Below are 6,002 nucleotides of genomic sequence, written 5' to 3' on the forward strand. Positions count from 1 at the left end.
GGGGGAGTTCTGAGGGACACCCGCCCCCGGGGCCCCCAACCAGGGCCACTTGCCCATAAGCTCAGGAGATCACAGCCCAATCTGACCCTGTGGTACCCGAAGCCAAAAAGCTTGGGCCAGGAAGTCTCCCCACTGCCCAGGCCCACATGCCAGGTCCACCACATGTCTGGTGACAGACCCCGAGACACCTGAACTGAGGAGATGGGCCGTGAGGACCCCCCCTGGACCCCAGACCCGGAGCTGCCTCCCCCACAGTCTCTAGGCCCCTTTCCCAGGCAGTCTTGGAGATCATTCTCTGCTACCTGTTCATTCGAGGGGAAGGAGGGGCCAGCAGAGAGGCAGAACTGAGTGAGCCAGGCACCACTCCACCGCGCGTCCTACTGCCCCCACCTCCGCCCACCCCCTCCAGTCCTGATCCAAGATGAGGCGGGCGCTTTCCCCAGACCTGGCTTTGCATCCCAGGGGCGCGCTCCCCTGCTGGTGGCCCCGAGGGGCCTCAGGAGCACGTCCCTCACTCAAGGGCGAGCCCGCTGAGGGAGACTGTAAACCAGGGGGCCTGAGGGGAAGGCACTGCTAGGGGCCCCTTGGGCAGCTGCGGAGCCTGCGGGGCAGCGCGGCCTAGCGCCAGGCCCGGGAGCGCCTGGGTGGAGTTGCCGGCGGGGCCTCCGGGCGCGCCTGGCCGGGCGGGAGCGCCCCCCAGCGGCCGCAGCTCGGTCTGCGCGGGGCGGGCACAGAGCGGTGCCTCCCCGGGCCGGCAGCCTCCCCGGCCGCCGCCGCCGCCCCGGAGCCCCCGAGCCAAGCTCGCCGCGCCCTAGACCACCCTGGGGACCCCGCCAGCCTCCCCCCAGTCTCTGCGCGCCACCCCGGCTGGTCCAGCAGCCCGTCCCCGGAGCCCGCCCAGCAGGCTCCGTCCCCAGGCCAGCGCCCATCAGCCCGCCGCTCGCCCTCCTCCCTCCCCTCCGCCGATCCCCGGCCCTCCGGGTCGCCCATCGGCCGGCCACCCTGGGCTCCGGGCCCGAAGGAGATGCTGAGGGAGCGGCCCGAAAGCGCCGCGCGCCGAGACCGGGGACCACGGCCGTTCGCCGGCTGCGGAGCCCGGGTCAGGACAGGGCGCCCCCTGCGCTCACTTGCGGATGGCGGACGGCGGGGGCGGGACGCCTACGGGGAAGAAGTCAGGGCCCAGCCAGCAGGACGCAGGGAGGCTGAGCCCAGGGTGGGATGGAGGCTGACGGGGGCCCTGCGTGGAGCTGGGACGGCCTCCTCCTCCCTCCCGCGTTCTCCGGGTTTCCCCCAGGTCCATTTGGGGAATAATTCCCGGGAGACAAACCACAAGCTGGATCCCATCCTCAACACACGGACACATCCAAATGCACAGCGACAAGCACACCTCACAAAAGCGCACAGGACGCCAAGTCTGTGGCGCAGCCACGTGGGGGTGAGGGTGGGGATCATGTGGGGCATGGGAGAGGTAGGGGCTAGGGGGAGCCTGTCCAACCTCATGTTCTAAAGCCCTACTTGGCTCTGTCCATGGCCACCCAGAGTTTCCATGCTGGGCTCTCAAACGGCTTCATTTCAACATCGATAGAATAGGGTCAACTCACCTAGAAAGGTGGATGTTGGAGAAAAGTCGGAGATGCCGTGCTTGTTAAGTGACAGCTCTCTATAGGGGAGGGCTGGGGGTAGCCGATGAGGCCAGAATTGCCCTGTGCTCCGAATAAAATTGAATCACATTCACCACCATAATAAAAAATGGGGGGTGAGGGAGATTGTGGGTGCCTGGCATCCTCGGCACTGCCAGTGTCCCCCACCCTCCCACGCCCTTGCCCCATCTTTCCACACCACCTCTTTCCGGAGTGCCCAGCTGTGTTCTGGACGTGAGTGTCCAGAGCTGGTGCTGGTGGCTTTGTCTCCTCTGTGACTGTGAAACAGCAGAAGCAGCAGGACTGGGAGACCTACCGGCAAAGAGGAGCTGCAGCTGGGACCTGCTTGCCCAGGATGTGGGTGCATGGGGAGAGAGGAAGGTGGGGCAGAAAGAGACTTCCAGCCTGCTTGCCTGTGCCCTGTGGAGGGCTGGCCGCAAGCCCTCTGCACAAAGATGCTGTGAGGGACTGAATCCTTTCCCCCACAAAGACCTGACCCAGCCATAATGAGGACCCTTGAAGATGTTGTCACCAGTTTCGGTGTGGACTCATCTGTGAAGAGAATCAAAGACCTTATTTAGATGAGGTCAAATTGAACTAGGATGGGCTTTAATCCATATGGATGGCTTTAGTCCTTATAAACAAAGGAAATTAGATGTGGAACTAGGAGCCAGAAGTCAGTGGAAATCAAAGGAGCAGACACAAGAAGAGAGATCCTTATAATACAGAGGATGGCTACAGGCTCCGGGAGAAATCAAGCCCTACTGTTTTAGTTTCCTGGCTGCTAAAACAAATACCAGACAGTGGGGTGGATTAAACAAAAGGAAGTTATTGGTTCATGGTTTTAAAGCTTAGAAGAAGTCCAGAATCAAGGATTCAGCAGAGCAGTGCATTCTCCACTAGGCCTGCCCTACAAGAGATGCTCAAGAGAGTTCTGCGGGTTGAAAGAGTGGAAGATGAATGAATAAATAAAGAACTCTGGTGACGATGCTGACATGGGTAAACAGAAATGCCAGTACTACTGTAGTTTTGGTTTGTAACTCCACTTTTTACTTCCTGTAGGATCTAAAAGGCAAGTGCATAGATGTAATGACAATTCCGTGGTTTTTTTACTCATAATCTATAAACATGTAATTTGTGACAACAACTACATAAAAGTGGGTGATGGAAGAGCATAGGAGCATAGTTTCTGTATACTACTGAAGTTAACTTGGCTTCAAAGCAAATGAGATTGTTATAAATTTGTAATGTTAAATTTAAGCTCCATGGTATCCACATGAAAATATTGGAGAATATGCAAGCTCACAGAGCTCTAAATTAGAGGCAGAGGGAATGATGAGTCTTTTTTTTATTTTTGAGATCTGGGAAGGTTTTAGTAATGAAAGGTGGTGAAAGTGAATGTGATTCATCCCATTGAATGGTGTGCTTGGGAGTGGTTGAGATGGGAAATTTATGTTGTGTATATTCCCACAATTAAAAAAAAAGAAAGAAAGAACAAGTAAAAAAGCAATAACAATTAAATTCAATACATGATCCTGGATGGGACTTAGCAAGAAAGGAGAAAAGGCTCAAAGGGACATTATGAGTACATATGTCAAAAATTGGAATATAGCCTGTGAGCATGATATTAATGTTCAATTTCTTGAACTTGACAGCTGCACTTAAGGTAGGTACGTAAGTGAATATTCTTGTTCGTAAAAAATGTACATGACTGTATTAGGTGGTCAAAGCGCATGATGTGTGCATCTACGCTCAAGTGTTCAGAAAATGGAAGGATAAATAGATAGATAGGCAGACAGGCAGGTAGATTAGATAGATAGATGATAGATAGATAGATAGATAGATAGATAGATAGATAGATAGATAGATAGATAGATAGATAGATAGATAGATGATAGATAGATAGAGATAGAAAGAATGATATGGCAATGATGCAAAATGTTAAAATTGGTTGATCTGAGTATCTGGTGGGTGAGTAGGGGTATGTTGGAGTTCTCAGTATGAGGTTTATATGATTTTTGTAACTGCTCGGTTAGTTTGAAAGTATTTCAAAATAAGAAGTTGTTTTAAATCAATAGATAAAGTAATGAAATTTGAAAACATTCAAATAATCCAAAAGAAGGCAGGAAATGGGAAACAGTGAACAAACATAATGTAAATATCAAAATGGAGGACCTCAATCCATACATATCAGTAATTAAATTAAATGTAAATGTGTATACAGATCAAATAAAGAAGGATAGATAAAAACAAAAAGAGATCATTGCCCACATCCTCCACCAAAAGAGAGAGAGACTATAGGCTACCTACTAGAAACACACTTTAAATATTATGATACAGACAGGTTAAAAAAATGGAAAAAGATGTACCATGAAAACAATAAGCAAAAGAAAGCTTCAGTGGCTGTATTAACATCAGGCAAAGTAGACTTCAGAACTAAGAAAAACCACCAGGGATAAAGAGAGACATTAAATAATGATACAAGGGTCAATTTTCCAAGTATGCATAACAGTGCTAAACATGTGTGCACCTGACACAGAGCTTCCAAATACATGAAGCAAGAACCAATAGGACTGACAGTAGAAATAAGCAAATCTTACAACTGGTGTTGGAAACTCCATTACTCCTCTCAGCAATCATAAAACTAGTAGGGAAAAAACCAGCAATGATATAGAAGTCCTGAACACCACCTGTGCTTATTTGAAAGGAAGTATGCCCCCTAAGAAATCCATGTTTTAATATAAATCCCATTTCTTAAAGGTAGAATCATCCCTATTCAATACTGTATGTTTGAAACTGTAATGAGATCATCTCCCTGGTTGATGTGATTTAGTTAAGAATGGTTGTTAAACTGGATTAGGGGATGGCATGTCTCCACCCATTTGAGTGGGTCTTGATTAGTTTCTGAAGTCCTATAACAGAGGAAACATTTTGGAGAATGAGAGATTCAGAAAGATTCAGAGAGAGCAGAGAATGCTGCAGCACCACGAAGCAGAGAGTCCACCAGCCAGCGACCTTTGGAGATGAAGAAGGAAAACGCCTCCCGGGGAGCTTCATGAAACAGGAAGCCAGGAGACAAAGCTAGCAGATGACACCGCATTCGCCATGTGCCCTTCCAGCCGAGAGAGAAGCCCTGACTGTGTTCGCCATGTGCCATCTCACTTGAGAGAGAGACCTTGAACTTCATCGGCCTTCTTGAACCAAGGTATCTTTTCCCTGGATGCCTTTGATTGGACATTTCTATAGGCTTGTTTTAATTGGGACATTTTCTCGGCCTTAGAACTGTAAACTAGCAACTCATTAAATTCCCCTTGTTAAAAGCCATTCCGTTTCTGGTACATTGCATTCCAGCAGCTAGCAAACTAGAACACCACCATTGTATTAGTTTGCAAGCTGCTGGAATATGATATCCCAGAACTTTTTAAAAGCTTTTAAAAAAGGGAATTTATTAAGTTGCAAGTTTACAGTTCTAAGGCCACGAAAATGTCCAAAGTAAGGCATCCAGGAAAAGATACCTTGGTTCAACAAGGCTAATGTTGTTCGGAGTTTCTCTCAGCTGGAAAGGCACATGGCGACGACTGCTTACTTTCTCTTCGAGAATCTTCACCAGCTTCCCTAGGGCTCTGTCCATTCTCTTGGCTCTGTCAGTTCTGGTGACTCCAAAGCTGTGTCCAAAATGGCTCCCTTTTAAAGGGCTCCAGTAAGCAACTCCACCGTGAATGGGTACAGATGCAATTCCACGGAAACCATCTAATCAAAAGTTACCACTCATGACTGGGTGGGCCGCATCTGCATGGAAATAATCAAAAAAATCCTACACAGCAATATTGAATGAGGATTAAAGGACCTGGCTTTTCTGGGGTCCGCAACAGATTCACCAACTGGCATGACCATTAGCCAATTTGACTTAGTTGTCGTTTACAGAACACTTCACTGCCACCAGCAGGACACTCATCATTTTAAAGCACACATAGAACATTCACCAGGTTAGACCATATCCTAGGCTATCAAATGAACATGAACAATTTTTAAGGAATTTGAGCCTGTTCTCTGCCCATATGGAATTAAACTAGAAATCAATAACAGAAAATCCCCCCAAATTTGGAAATTGAACAATACAGTTCTAAACAATCCATTGGTCGAGGAGAAAGTCTTGAGGGAACTTGAAATATCAAGGAGACTAAAATATTAGTGTCCCTCCACCACCACCCCAAAAGAACATATGTTCTACTCGTCTGTTGACAAGGTAGATAAAGGGAGCATCAGACACAAGGTTTTCACAATCACGCAGTCACATTGTGAAAGCTGTATCATTATACAATCATCCTCAAGAAACATGGCTACTGGAACACAGCTCTACAT

This window comes from Tamandua tetradactyla, chromosome 23 (genome assembly GCF_023851605.1).
Source record: "Tamandua tetradactyla isolate mTamTet1 chromosome 23, mTamTet1.pri, whole genome shotgun sequence".
Taxonomy (NCBI): domain Eukaryota; kingdom Metazoa; phylum Chordata; class Mammalia; order Pilosa; family Myrmecophagidae; genus Tamandua; species Tamandua tetradactyla.